This window comes from Amblyomma americanum, chromosome 7, assembly GCF_052857255.1.
Source record: "Amblyomma americanum isolate KBUSLIRL-KWMA chromosome 7, ASM5285725v1, whole genome shotgun sequence".
Classification (NCBI taxonomy): domain Eukaryota; kingdom Metazoa; phylum Arthropoda; class Arachnida; order Ixodida; family Ixodidae; genus Amblyomma; species Amblyomma americanum.
In genome coordinates, this window is record NC_135503.1 from 31,459,373 (window position 1) to 31,474,535 (window position 15,163).

The 15,163-nt window shown below is 52.7% G+C and overlaps 2 non-coding genes across 2 annotated transcripts; both read left to right on the plus strand.

Moving 5' to 3' along the window:
• The first annotated feature begins 1,953 nt into the window (after nt 1-1,953).
• TRNAE-CUC (transfer RNA glutamic acid (anticodon CUC)) lies at nt 1,954-2,025 on the plus strand. The gene has a single exon. It is a non-coding gene; the product is annotated as a tRNA-Glu (tRNA).
• An 8-nt stretch (nt 2,026-2,033) lies between these two features.
• On the plus strand, nt 2,034-2,105 carry TRNAQ-CUG (transfer RNA glutamine (anticodon CUG)). The gene has a single exon. It is a non-coding gene; the product is annotated as a tRNA-Gln (tRNA).
• Nucleotides 2,106-15,163: the final 13,058 nt, after the last annotated feature.

The window sequence follows — 15,163 nt, forward strand, 5'->3', positions numbered from 1 at the left end:
GGTTCTGATTGGCGTATTACTTGAGATATGCTCTTCAGGTCCTCCATGATAAATTAACTTCGTAAGCTTGCATACTGAATAGTCCCACCGCCGCCTCACACTGCTTCCGAAACATGCGGGCTCCAACAATCGGCTCGGCTCGGCCAGGCTATTGGCTGCAGCTAAAATTCTGATAGCCAATGGTAGCTAACGGGACTTTTGATGGCGCCTCGCTTAAAACATGTTGTGGTAAGTCATGTTCTGACTCGCAGTGGAAAGCCTGCGATTAATTTAAACCATCTGGAGTTCACACAACACACAACACACAAACAATAATCAATAATTTCGCTAAAGGGCGAATTACAAACACCTCCCTTAGAATCCTTAACGCAACCAAATTCTCACCAAATTATTCCGAATTGATATGGGTCCCAGCCCATTCGGGGAATCCGGGGAACGAGGCAGCCCACAATAAAGCCCGAGGTTTCGTCGACCGGGCAGTGGATGAGTCTGGCTCCCTGAATTTCACGAAGGACTCAATGATCACATATCATGATCTCACCAATCATTTTAAACTAGAGAGGAGAATTTTCCCCCCTCCAGACAAAAGACTTACTAAAGAACAAGAGGTTACGTGGCGTAGTCTACAGACGAGATCGATACGCACCCCATCACTCCTCGCGCACATTTATCCAGATCTTTACAACCCAAACTGCAAACATTGTGGCCAACGTGCTACCTACGATCACATCCTGTGGGACTGCAAAATAGAGCCACCTCCGGGTGATCTAGTTACAGCTCCTTCTCTCGAGCGGTGGGAGACCGTGCTGGCTAGCTCTGACCCCAGAACGCAAGTTTTGGCGGTGGAGTGGGCTGACAAATTCGTCGAGGGCTATGTACTCTCGACCACTTAACGCGACCTCTTGCCAAGCTCTTCCCGGCGAATAAAATGTTTTACAATCAATCTGACTCGCAGTGGAAAGCCTGCGATTAATTTAGACCATCTGGAGTTCTTTAGGGCCTGCTGCGATTACTTACGTCGTTACACACAAGCGTTTTTGCATTTAGACGGAAGCAAGCATGCAGGCGGGAAACTCGGCACTGGAAGCCGAACGTATGCGCTCAGGTAAATTTTCAGGATTCACAAAAAGGCTCACCTCCACAGCAGCATGGAGTCGGCATGTGCTGTGTGGCATGTGCAGTGCACATCTCATTTTTAGGCTTCCCGTTCAAGCCACGATAGCCACCATAGCCACGATAAAACGTACGGCTAATGTCTTCATGCAGTGCCCCGGAAAAGCAGGAAAAAATTTTCAGAATGTGTACACTATAGGATAGCGACGTCAGTTAAGAAAAATGAGAAAGTAGCTGAACAGTGCCACAACCACATAAATGATGCGAACCGTACGTAGAAAAGTGCCGCTACAGAATTGAAATTACGATTATAATTAAACCAGGCGCCGAGAGAAGTAAACAAAACATTTATGATTTATTTATTAACAAAACATCTGCAATGGCATCTCTGTGCCATCGGGACAACTTTGAATTTTAGTCAGTGCAGGGGTAGGAGTTATAGCTATATGGAAAGGGACCGGGGCTCGTTTTTTTTTCAGTTTTTTGTTGTGAAGAGCGCATTAACGTGACGAGCATTTGATAGCGGCCGAGGAAAAAAAACTCGATGCTGTGTTCTGGATGCAGAGAGGACTGTAATTGGTACATTATTTTTTGTAGCTGTGCTACTGGTAGTCATGCGCACAGGATCAGAGAAAGAAAAAGACACCAGACGCAGTGCGTGTAATGGGCAGTAGTAAGACGCACTGAAGACCAAAGGGAAACACTGTAATACATTTCTATTTCTGGCTTCTGTGTACACTGCCGCTCTCCCTCGCAAATACAGTAGCTCCAAATAAGCAAAAAAAAAAAATGACGCGCATCTAGCTCTGAAATACATCCGCCTTTGAGCTGTCGGTGTGTTCCGGCGTGGTCTAGTGGCTAGGATACCTGGCTCTCACCCAGGAGGCCCGGGTTCGATTCCCGGCGTCGGAATATATTCTGGTCTCATGGTGTAACGGTTAGCACTCTGGACTCTGAATCCAGCGATCCGAGTTCAAATCTCGGTGAGACCTCAATTTTTTTTCTTTCCATTAAAAAAAAAAACGAAATATGCATGTCAATGAATATAGAAATTCGATTAGATGGAGAGAAAACCAGCGGGCCCCATGTCTTTTTTTTTTCCCTTGTTAAAGTCTATACAACAGTTAAAAAGAAAACCTTATCAAAGAACGCCTCGGACATTTTCTCCCTTATTATTCTCCCATCCCCTTCCATTTTCGTTCGCTGGTCTTTCTCCTGGCCATTTATTTGTCTGCGACCTTCGACGGACCTCATTCACGCGACGGATCACGGCGGGCTCCTTAAAACGGTTCACGCCGTAAAAACTATATATATATATATATATATATATATATATATATATATATATATATATATATATATATATATATATATATATATATATATATATATATACTTCGACTCCCCAATTGTACCTTCAAACCAAGGTGTTCGTGTTCAAGCAGTACGCGACAACATCCTGTCCTAAACTGTACAGAACAATTTGACGTTACCTACATGATGCGGTATGAATAAGGGTTGGATTTTTCGTTTTCTAGTTTTTGCAAATTTGGCTTTTTTGGGGGGAGTTTATTACGGAATGCAGTTTTCGTTTTCTTTTTTTCGGTGATATGATGTAGCATTCCTGTGCGGTCAAAATTCAGAGTATATATTGCCAATTCTGCTGGCCCCATGCAGCTCCTACCAGTCATTAACGCGCATATATGGTCGTAATTACAGCCGTGCTTGATCAAGGAAGTGATGTGATGTAAGAAAACAGTGGAACTTCAGCTCCTTTGTGTGGGAGTTTTTGGAATCTTTGGGCTCGTCTTAATTATCTGAGGACATACTCAAGTCTGAGGATTCCTTTGGAAGAGCAGAGGCTTTGTGGGGCATCTTATTTGAAGTTGCCATGTTACAGTTGGCCTGTTGCTCTGGGTTGAGTATAAAGGGCCGGGCATCACGTGGTCTGCGTGCTGATAGCAGGGATGAAACTGCTGCTGAATCGTTGCTTCAGATAGAAAGCGACATTTTTTTGTGTGTGCTGTGTCGCTAATGCGCGGTACTTTATGGAGGCTAGCCGACGACGTCTGGCGAGGAGTGGTCTCCCTGCGCACTGGTATACCATAGAATTGCCTGAAAACGCACAACTGTGATATTTAATACAGTGGCGACACCGTTTCACCACATACGCGCCGCATGCTCTCCAGATTCAGTCGTTCCAAAACTAAAATTGCCGAATACAAAATTTATTTACATACATGTGCAATTGCGGTACAACTTCTCGATCAGGGAGCCTCTCTGGTTATCCCCACCGCGTGCCTTCAAAAATTTGGAGGACGCTTAAGTTTCGTCTTAAGGAGTAAGGCGCGACAGCGTGTTGCAGCGTTGCCAAGGTGTGCACGGGACGCCGTCGCCCGTTCGACCATCTTGTCCCACATATCTCGGTGGACACCCGTACCGCGCCGTAAGGGAAGGAAGAGGAGTGCGAGGAGGACGGTTTTTCGCTCACGGCCAACGCCGCCGACGCTGACACCGGCTTTTCAGCTACACGAGCTCCTTAACGCTGTCGCGTTAAAACCTTCTCGTTCCCTCGATCGGTTCTCCTGGCACAACAGTTCTTTCATCGTCACCGCTCCGGCGGCAGGTGGTAACTGGCCAATTATGTCCTCAGAAAGCCGCGTCTGTAGCGCAGACTTCCCTTACTTCGCAAACAGGCTGGCGGCCCTGTTCGGGATGGCTGCGGAATGATAAGGCGTCCCTTCTGGCAATCCCTCAGTCAGCGCCTCTCCTCTGCCGTCCGTCCGGCGACAGCCTTCCGAGCCCGTCGCTTAATTGTTCGATCAGTGTTGTGGTAAGTAGCGGCCGCCACACATAAGGCCCGCAGCACATACGCGTCGCTCCTTCTACCAGCTCTTGGGGGCTACACTGCTCCACGCACAACACATACCTTGTTGTTTCTCTGATCGCAATTGAATTCGGCGTACTTTTATCGTTTTCTGTCGGCTTAAAACTAAGAAGTCCTGGAAAGTGCATATAGATACATTTAGCATAGCGCATAGCGTACGTACGTTAGCGTTGACCGTGTACCGCACCCCCCTCTTTGCGCACGCGCTGATGGCCCCGGCCGGCAGGCTTGTGGCCCGTTGACGGGAACGTGTCCCTCAGGGCGATCTGCGCATGCGCAATGGTGGCTCGCGGTACCCGCAATGCTTAAGGTATCTAATATGAGATTATATTCTTTGCAACATTGCAGTTAGAGTCCACAGTAATTATAGCAGCGCACGTATAAATTGCGACATTTTTATTGTAGCGGGAGCTTCACTAGGCTATCAGTCGAGCATTTCGAGGTACAGGCGAAAGGCCAGTTGTGCGCATGCGCCGTTACCATGGCAACCGGGGAGGAGGATTGGGAGCGCCGCGCGCTTCGTCGCAGCTCTTCCGGAGTCCCTCCTTTATCCCTTCCCTTATGGCGCGGTTCAGGTGTCCGCCGATATGTGAGACAGATACTGCGCCATTTCTTTTCCCCAAAAACCAATTTAACCTTACGGCCGACCCGCCGCGGTGGCTCAGTGGTTAGGGCGCTCGACTACTGATCCGGAGTTCCCGGGTTCGAACCCGACCGCGGCGGCTGCGTTTTTATGGAGGAAAAACGCTAAGCGTCGTTTCACATGCTGCGAATTTCACCGCGCGGCACTGCGAATTCGGTCCCGCCGTTGACGCCGCAATGCGTTTGCCGCTCAGTCGTTTCACATGCAACGCGGGACCTGCGAATTCGTTCCGTGTGACAGCAGGGTTGCTAGATGACTGCTCATGGAACTCGTGATTAACGTGGCATTAATGCAATAAGGAATGTGGTCGTGTTGTTGTAGTCACGCGTGTTTTTAGATACAAAAAAATATTTTGAATGTTTTTTATTAAAGTAAACAGTTCTGAATTATTCAAAAAGTACGTTGGTGCGCTGAATGCACGTGACCGCAAGTGACGTCAGACCCATGAGGCGTGAGTGCAAGGACAGCCATAGCTGGCCAAGCCAAGCCTGGCGGGGAGCCAAGCAAAGGATGCTCCCTATTGGTCAGTCGCAGAGCGAACACACCGACGCTGCGAACGAATTCCAACCGGACGGAAATCGTTCGCAAGCCGTCTGCGGCAAGAGCGGCGGCCCTCTCCGCCCCAGAGCGAACGAATTCGCAGTGCCGCGCGGTGAAATTCGCAGCATGTGAAACGGCCCTAAGGCGCCCGTGTGCTGTGCGATGTCAGTGCACATTAAAGATCCCCAGGTGGTCGAAATTATTCCGGAGCCCTCCACTACGGCACCTCTTCTTCCTTCTCACTCCCCTCTTTATCCCTTCCCTTACAGCGCGGTTCAGGTGTCCAACCATATATGTGACAGATACTGCGCCATTTCCTTAAAGGGACACTGAGGAGAAATTGAAGTTGGCTTGTATCGATAGAATATCAGCTCCTGATCACAAAAACGCCGCTCTTACTGCAAACAAAGCTCTTGTAAAGTAGAAAATATCAGGAACCAAAATATAGGTATCGCCGCCACAGGCCAATCGCGCAAGTACAATCATGGCGACGTCATAGCACAAGAGACGCCATCTTGGAGGAATTTCCTACATTGGGCTGCGAATCTCTGAGGCTGCCAAACGAAGGTTGCGCTGTTCAATATATAAGTAAGTTTTGTTTTAAAACCAATAGTGCACTTTTATCACACAAGGAAGGCAGACAAAAGACAACGTGAATGTTGGAAGCCAAGAAAACCGATGCTTGGCGGCGCCACAGGCGGCCCAGGAGAGTCGATTTTTTATGGCGCTTCGCCTATCAGAGCTTTGCGTGCCCCGTGGTTTTGTTTTTGACGCGCCTCGATATACAAGCGCTGAACAGCGGAGGAACTCCAAGTGCCGCTTCGAGTGCTAGTTAACCTTTGAAGGAGCCTATTAAGGCTGGTCAGATGATCGCCACGGTCGATGAAAAACTATGATGGCACGATGGTCGGTGATCGTACAAGGCAGTTCGCAGTATAAAGAGCACTTAATTGTGTGTCCACACGCTCGCCCGGCGAAACATTCCCGGCTGTGCCAGTCACCTTCAACCTATTTAACGGAAATCGTTTATCAGGGACGGGAGACAAGGTACAAGGCAGTTAAGAAAAACTGCTGATGGCCTACCTCTGTCAGGCCAGGATATACGCAGCGAAAGCGCGTAGATTTCTGTACCGGAAGAGTGCATTCACTAGATGCGCCTTAATTGATGGTTGTACATTAAGTCGTCGTAGCGTAGTGGCAGCGTCTCCACCTCAAACGCCAAAAGCCCTGGCTAGATTCCGAGCCTGTACCGAGCCTCGGAGTAAAGATAGGTTCGTTCTTCTTGGTCGTGGTGAGATTTCGTATAACTCGTATACCGGGCTCCACCACCGGGTGCCCCACCGTCCGAGACGAGACGGTATAACAGACGAGATCCGGCAAAACTTGACTGAAGGAAGGAAAACTGAAACTTTATACAGGAATTCACATATTTACAACAGAATAAACGGCAAGCATGATTACATGGAACTGGCTAAGGGAAAATCTTCCCTCCTTGGCATCGCCAAAGATGCAAGGGATCTAAATCTAGCTCAGAACGCCTTTTCCCGGCTCCGGACCTGGTTTTAAAGACCTAGGAGACTGGCCCACCCCTTGCATCACCCAATCACAAACAACTAACACCTGATTGGTTCAAAAACTGTATGGCACGCCTTCCCGCTTCGGCAAGGTTCAAAACCCTTTCCCTAAAATGCCCAACACGAAAAGAACATCAAAATAGCTATACGAACATGGCATTCCGGGAATAGACACTCGAAATGATTGGCCCACCAGGTTTAGGTGGCACGCCCCATGCCTTCACAGTATTGCTCACACTCTCGCCCCCAGAAGAAAAAGCAAAAACAACCACCCATTGTGCCCGCAGGCGCAATCGTTTTCCTTTGACTCTCGTCCGGCCCGCAGCTGTTCCGCATTTAGTCCTGTCATCGGACCACAGCGGGGCGCCTCTCGTGCGCATACGCGGCTTAGCTTGCCGCTGTTACGGACGAGGCGCGACAACATTCCGGGAGGGTCCCAACAACTGGGAGTCGTCTCTCGACAGATGCTTCAAGGAGGCGCCGGCGTGTCCGCGGTGCCACTAATGCACGCGGCGGCGTCAACGAGGGATCCGCATCTGTTGTTTACGGGGGTTAAAATGGACGTCCGCCGCCCGGGACAATTCCCCGAAACCGACGTCCCCATTAGCTCACGGCACGGGACCCCCCCGCGAGACGCAACGACAGTGTGTCGGGTGTCGGCAAGGGCGGCGGGCCGCGGCGCCGCGAGCCATCGGCGGTGGACGCGGCTGTGTTTGTTTAAGGCGAGCAGCTAAATGCTCCCGCCTCGGAAAGAGACCCCGTTTTCCCGTAATGAAACCTTCTGCGCGAGGGCAGCGTCGGCCTTTCGGTCCCCGCGCAGCGTTGTGCAGCGCAGGTGCCTGACCTTCGAAGCCGAGTGGGCCCCCATTAGGGCTGTTCATCACTGTCGCAGAGACAGCAGGAACCACAATGTGCCGGAAGTGGCGAGAGTGTGTTGGGGACGCGTCCTGGCAGCCCACGGACTGGGCGCGTGATCGACCTCACAGTGATTCAACGCAGCTGCCCATTCGATCCCTTCACACGCCCCCCCCTAAGATTCTACCAGGGGCCCAAATGGCACCTTGTAGAATTATAACACAACGAGGGATCCCTTTTCGCCTATAAAATCGCTCTGAGGGCGACCTAAGTAGTGGGGATACTACTGCAAACACATCGCAACGCTGCAAACAAATTGCGACACTGCAAACAAATTGCGACACTGCAAACACATTGTGACACTGCAAACACACTGTGACACTGCAAACACATTGCGACACTGCAAACAAATTGCGACACTGCAAACACATTGTGACACTGCAAACACATTGTGACACTGCAAACACATTGCGACACTGCAAACACCCAAACGAGCGGATTACACCGCAGTTCCAGTTACTGCCACAGCACACGTCACTGGGTTTGCTCTTTGGTACACATGTCCTCTCTTCCTTGCCCCCCGGCGTGATCATTGCTGTCTGCCTCCCAGCTGTCGTTCGGCAACCTAGACAGCGCGTCAGCGTTACCGTGAGCGCTCCCTTTCCTGTGTTTTATTGACACATTATATCTCTGTAGGGCAAGTGCCCAACGCGTCAGCTTCGCTCCCTGAGGCGTGGTGGGAGTAAGAAAGGAGAGGGGGTTGTGGTCAGACACCACAGTAACCTGAGCGCCGAACAACCAGAGGTCGAACTTCCCCAGCCCCCAGATGACTGCAAACGCCTCTCTTTCTATGGTTGACCATCGAGCCTGCGTTGGAGAAAATCTGCAACTCGCGAACGCAATTGGCCGCTCGGAGCCATCCGCGGCACACTGGGAGAGACAGGCTCCCGCCGCAACCGCTGAGGCGTCCGTGTACAGCCAAAACGGCTTGCCAGCATCGGGCGTCCCGAGTGCCGCAGCTTCACAGAGTGCCGCCTTGAGTCGCTGAAACGCACTTTCAGCTTCCGCGGGCCACGGAATTTTGTTAGGAATCCTTTTCCCCGTTAGCTCTGTCAGCGGCGCTGCCACCTCCGCATAGTTGGGCACATAGCCCCGGTAATAACCGCACAGCCCGAGCACGCTACGGAGCTCTTTCTTCGTTTTCGGTGCCCTCAGTCCCCTAATGGCTTTCAATTTTTCGGGATCGGGTGCGTGATTTCCCGAGCCCACTATGTGTCCCAAGTAACGGATTGACCCTCTCGCCACCTGACACTTTTCCAGCTTAACTTTCAGGTTCGCCCTCTCTAACGCTGCGAAGACGGCGTGCAAGTGTCGTATGTGGTCAGGCAACGCCTCGCTGAACACGGCGATGTCGTCTAAGTACGCACACGCGTAGGCAGAATGCGGGAGTAAAAGCTCGTTCATGGCTCTTTGAAACGTCTGGGCCGCGTTTTTCAGCCCAAACGGCATTACCGTCCACGCAAACTGCCCCCGATGGCAGACAAAAGCAGTGAGTAGCTGAGCCGACTGTGCCAGGGGCACCTGCCAATACCCTCTTCTAAGGTCGAGGAGCGTAATGTACTTAGCCCTTCCTACGCTCAGAATGAGCTCCTGCTGCAACGACATCGGGTAGGCATCTGCCACTGTCCCCGCATTGAGCTTTCTGAAGTCCACACACATTCTCATCGACCCGTCCTTTTTGGGGACACAGACCACGGGATGGGCGTGGGGGCTTTCGCAGGGAAAAATCAGACCCATCTCAAGTAGCTCATCTACTTGCTTGCCCACTTCGCCTTTTAGGCTTGCGGGTATTCGATAAGGGTAACCTGACCTCGGTGTGAAGCCCTCCTCTAAAACGATCCTGTGTTCTCCTATTTTCGCTACTCCCGGCTTGTCGTCGAATAGGCCTCGGTGTTCGGTGAACACTTTGCGAATGAGGTCGCCTTCTTCCGCCTTCAGATGGGCCGTCATGTCCTTGGGGAGGACCGATACTGTAGCCCGCGTTGACACCGATCGAGGCACGTACTCTACTTCGCCAAACGCCCTGTCCTCATCAAATATCACCCCAACGGTCATTACGCGCTTCTGATACGGCCGTAGTTTGCTGGCGTGTACTAATTTTCGGGCACCTCCTGGCATCTGCACGAAGTACGAGTGTTCGCGATACTTTCCGTCAACGCTGCCCGGCCCTTTCCACTGCGGGAACATTTTTCCAGGACGTTGCTCGTCAAACACCAGCACACTGTCTCCTATCTGAAAAGTTTTGTCCTTCGCCCGCCTGTTGTACTGGGTCGCGTACGCGTTCTGCTGCTTCGAGCTCACTAATTGTGCCACCTCCGCTGCATGCTCTAGGCGCCTCTTCAGCTCCCGCATATACTGTGATGGGGACGGCCCCAGCATAGCTGGTACACTTATCTGTCCCGCCCAGCTGCGCTTTAAAACCACCAGCGGACCGGTTGGTTCTCGCCCGTACAGCATCTGGAACGGGGCGACGCCCGTCGTGTCATGTGGTACCTCGCGGTACGCCCATAACAAGAAGGGCACAAACTTGTCCCATTCCTTTCCTTCCTCCTGGATGATATGATACAGCATGTTCTTAAATGTCCGGTTCCAACGTTCGACCGCGCCGTTACTTTCGGGGTGCCCCGGCGTTGAAAACCTTGGCGAGCAGCCTAGCCTCTTCAGAAACTCTTGTGTGAGTTCGGCCGTAAAGTTTGTCCCGCAGTCTGAGGCGACTACTTCCGGAATTCCCGTCCGGCTGAACACCGTCAGGAGCGCGTCACAGGTGGCCTTCGCACTGAGGGAGCGCAAGCACACCACCTCAGGCCATCGTGTGCACAAATCGATGATGCACAACGCGTACCTGTGACCCCTTCCTGAGGGTGGATCCAATGGACCTATAACGTCGACGTTGACCTGTTCGAACGGGTATCGAGGCCTCGTTAGCGGTTCTATCGGCACTCTGTCCGTCTGGCGGCGATCCGCCCTTGTCTGACACCCATGGCAGCTGTTACAGTATGCCCTTACATCCCCTTCAATACCTGGCCAATAAAACGTGTACTTGATTCGCGCCTTAGTTTTCCTGAATCCAAGGTGACCGCCCCAGTTTGATTCATGGGCTAACCTAAGTACTTCTTGACGTCGGGATTTAGGGAGCACCAGCTGCATTACTGGTTGCCCAAGCAAGTTTTCCTTATGGTAGAGGAGACCGTCTACTTCAGTTATGCCACCTTTCCCAGCCCTGGCGTTTTTCCACACTTCTTGCAATGTGGCGTCATTGCGCTGCTCCTCCCTGAAAACCGCCGAAGCGCTGCTTTCCTCGGTTACACTACAAGCTGTGTCTTCGGCGATTAGTGCGCCGCTCTCGCTTGCCCTGCCGACCACCGCGTGCACTTCCGCGTGGGGAGTTACGCCCTCCTTGACTGGTTTCTCTTCTAGCGGCCCGTGTAACTTGTCCCGTTCCACCCCCACGTGGTCTGCCACCTGACCGTCGTTCGCCTCTACTAGCCCTTTCATATCACACTCCTCCCTCAGTGACTCCCATGCTTCCTCCGAAAGCAAACAGTCCGTTCTCGACGCTAGCTTGTCGGTCAGAGCGCATACCACTGGCACCGCTTCTTTAATCTCGGAGAAAATGCCTGCCCCGCGGTTTAACATCAGGGGCACAACTGCAAGCTTAGCCCGTACCTTTTCACCAAAGGCTGACACCAATTCGATGGACCCATGTGGCTCCACCAGTCCCGGGGGTACTATGCTCTCCCGCACAACCGTGATTTCTGCGCCTGTGTCCAGAATTGCATTAATTTGCCTATTCTGACAAGATAGAGTTATCGGTCTTAGTTCGCTTTGTGCGGCCGCTCGTGCCTGTGTCGCCACCCGTGCAGTAAGGCTTTCCCCTTTAGCGTTAAGCGCTTTCGTGGGTGTTCGTCCCGAGCCATGCGGGCATTCGGCCCTCCTGTGACCCATCGACCCACACGAAAAGCACCCTTTATACTTCTGCTTCGTGTCCGGCCTTTGTATTCCTGTCGCCTCCCGTTTGGGTTGGTACGTATCTCGCTTTCCGTCTCGACCATTTGAGCTCTCCCCCTTTTTCTGCTCGTGCTTTTTCACTGCGCTGTTCTTTCCCTGCGCTTCCTCGAACGTCTGCAGTAATGCCGCCAACGTTGGCGCTTTCTTCCATCCCTCACCCTCCTGCAAAGTTACGTATCGAAGGGCGTCCTCAGACAGGGTGTTCTTTAGTTGGTCCGCCACTAGCAACTCAACAATTCCCTCCAACGTTTTCACCCCCCTTTCCTCCACATAGAAATTGAGATAACTCTGCAGGCGAGTCGCAAACGCCCTCCAGCTCTCATTAGGCAGTTTTTTCGATGTTATGAACCTTCTGCGATATTCTCCCGCTGAGAGCTTAAGCTCTTCTAGCACCACTTTCTTCAGGACTTCGTACTCCTTATGCTGCGAAGGTGTCAAGCGCGTCGACAAGAACCGCACCTTATCCACTATTAGCGGAAATACAATTTGGCCCCACTGTTCCTTCGGGACCGCGTAGGCCTCCAGGGTGTGTTCAATCGACTCGAACCAGACAGGCACTTCTGCCTCTGCCGGGAACTTCGGGAGCACTCCCGACAACCATTTCGAGTACCGACAGAACTCCGCTCGCGAGTCGCTTCTCTCCAACGCCGTGGCGTTCTGCTCCAGGCTTACTCCTTTGTTGCTTGCTTGGAATTTTGCAAGTTCAAGCTGGACCTCGAGAGCTCGACGGTGCTCCTCAGCAGCTCTGGCCTCTTCTTTTTTAATTTCCAGAGCCATCTTGCTAATCTGAGCGTCAGACACAGACGAACTGTCCTCCGAAACAACCGTTTCCTCTCCCTCACTCATCGTGCTCGCTTTCCGCCTGTCCGGGTTTAAGTGTGCGAACCGGGTGTTCATGCACTCCCAGACCGCCTATCCAGACAGCAATGCCCCCGCCAAGGTGAAAGGCAAAGAGGACTCACCCACTGATGAGATGCACCTCGCTGGCGTCCGACTTTCGTCCCTGTCGCTGTCTCTCTGTCGCCGCCCGCTTCCCCACGCAGCTTCTCCCGACCGGCTACCGCCTTGCGCTGCTGGTCCACCCTTGGAGTCTCCGCTGCTGGTTCCCTTGGAAGCTGCCGATTCCTGCCTTCAGCTCTTGCTCCTCCTCAGCCGCCGATGCTTGGCCCGTTGCCGGAACGTCGTCTCTTCCTCCTTTGCTATCTCCTGATAACGAAAGGATCCTGCTCGACTGCGCCAGTAAAGATAGGTTCGTTCTTCTTGGTCGTGGTGAGATTTCGTATAACTCGTATACCGGGCTCCACCACCGGGTGCCCCACCGTCCGAGACGAGACGGTATAACAGACGAGATCCGGCAAAACTTGACTGAAGGAAGGAAAACTGAAACTTTATACAGGAATTCACATATTTACAACAGAATAAACGGCAAGCATGATTACATGGAACTGGCTAAGGGAAAATCTTCCCTCCTTGGCATCGCCAAAGATGCAAGGGATCTAAATCTAGCTCAGAACGCCTTTTCCCGGCTCCGGACCTGGTTTTAAAGACCTAGGAGACTGGCCCACCCCTTGCATCACCCAATCACAAACAACTAACACCTGATTGGTTCAAAAACTGTATGGCACGCCTTCCCGCTTCGGCAAGGTTCAAAACCCTTTCCCTAAAATGCCCAACACGAAAAGAACATCAAAATAGCTATACGAACATGGCATTCCGGGAATAGACACTCGAAATGATTGGCCCACCAGGTTTAGGTGGCACGCCCCATGCCTTCACAGTATTGCTCACACTCTCGCCCCCAGAAGAAAAAGCAAAAACAACCACCCATTGTGCCCGCAGGCGCAATCGTTTTCCTTTGACTCTCGTCCGGCCCGCAGCTGTTCCGCATTTAGTCCTGTCATCGGACCACAGCGGGGCGCCTCTCGTGCGCATACGCGGCTTAGCTTGCCGCTGTTACGGACGAGGCGCGACAACATTCCGGGAGGGTCCCAACAACTGGGAGTCGTCTCTCGACAGATGCTTCAAGGAGGCGCCGGCGTGTCCGCGGTGCCACTAATGCACGCGGCGGCGTCAACGAGGGATCCGCATCTGTTGTTTACGGGGGTTAAAATGGACGTCCGCCGCCCGGGACAATTCCCCGAAACCGACGTCCCCATTAGCTCACGGCACGGGACCCCCCCGCGAGACGCAACGACAGTGTGTCGGGTGTCGGCAAGGGCGGCGGGCCGCGGCGCCGCGAGCCATCGGCGGTGGACGCGGCTGTGTTTGTTTAAGGCGAGCAGCTAAATGCTCCCGCCTCGGAAAGAGACCCCGTTTTCCCGTAATGAAACCTTCTGCGCGAGGGCAGCGTCGGCCTTTCGGTCCCCGCGCAGCGTTGTGCAGCGCAGGTGCCTGACCTTCGAAGCCGAGTGGGCCCCCATTAGGGCTGTTCATCACTGTCGCAGAGACAGCAGGAACCACAATGTGCCGGAAGTGGCGAGAGTGTGTTGGGGACGCGTCCTGGCAGCCCACGGACTGGGCGCGTGATCGACCTCACAGTGATTCAACGCAGCTGCCCATTCGATCCCTTCACACTCGGTACAGGATTTTTTTTTTTTTAGTCAATGAGTGGGCAGGGGTTTTCAGTGGCTCCCATAGATGCCGCCACCGAATTTGTTGGTTATCAGTTAAGCGCAGGTTCTGTTAAGGCGCGTTTATGCTCCGGCGTAACGCGTGCGCTGCACGGCTACGTCACGTTGGTCAAAGCGAGACCCTTTATACTCCAACTGCGCTTGACCGCCGACGCGTTCGGCGGCTTCGGCGCACTCTGACCGCACTGCCGGGGACTTTGAGCATGTCTCTATTTCGCGCCGAGTGCGCCAGCCGCCGCCGGCCCGGCCCGACTGATTCGGCTCCGCAGCGAGGTGCGCGTTGTGACGTAATTCAATAGCTTCGGCAGTTTGGCGGAGCTGTTCTTTTCGAGCTCTCGGCTAATTTAATCCATTCACATCTGAAGGTACATGCAAGTGGGCGAGAGAGCCCGATCCAGTGGACCCGTTGGATCTAGCGGAAGTCGTTGAAGAGTCATGCGTCGGCTTTAGTTTCAAGCCGCCAACTTTAAACGCGACCGCCCTTGAGCACACATCCTTTTTTTGTGGCAAAAAATAAATAAATAACATGGCTCTTGCGACCATGGGAGATCTCGACGCTGCCTGCTGCACCGTGCAACCGCGCCGTTCGAGGAATCACAATCCGTTGGCCCCAAAGCCCCGGTCAGCCTCCGATGGGCGCAACGCGCCGACCTTGTCCTGTCCCATCGCGACTCCGCGAACTGAGGTTATGATATTTAGTTGCAACGGCTGCTCACGGCGGAAGAGGGAAACGACCCGCAGGCGGCTAACCTAACCGTGCTCCGTCAAAAGCATCGCACGCTCTGTGGGGCTGAGGTCGCTGAAATGCAGGCCAGAGTTTTTGCGAGAACTACGTCGTCGGGTTCGGGAACGG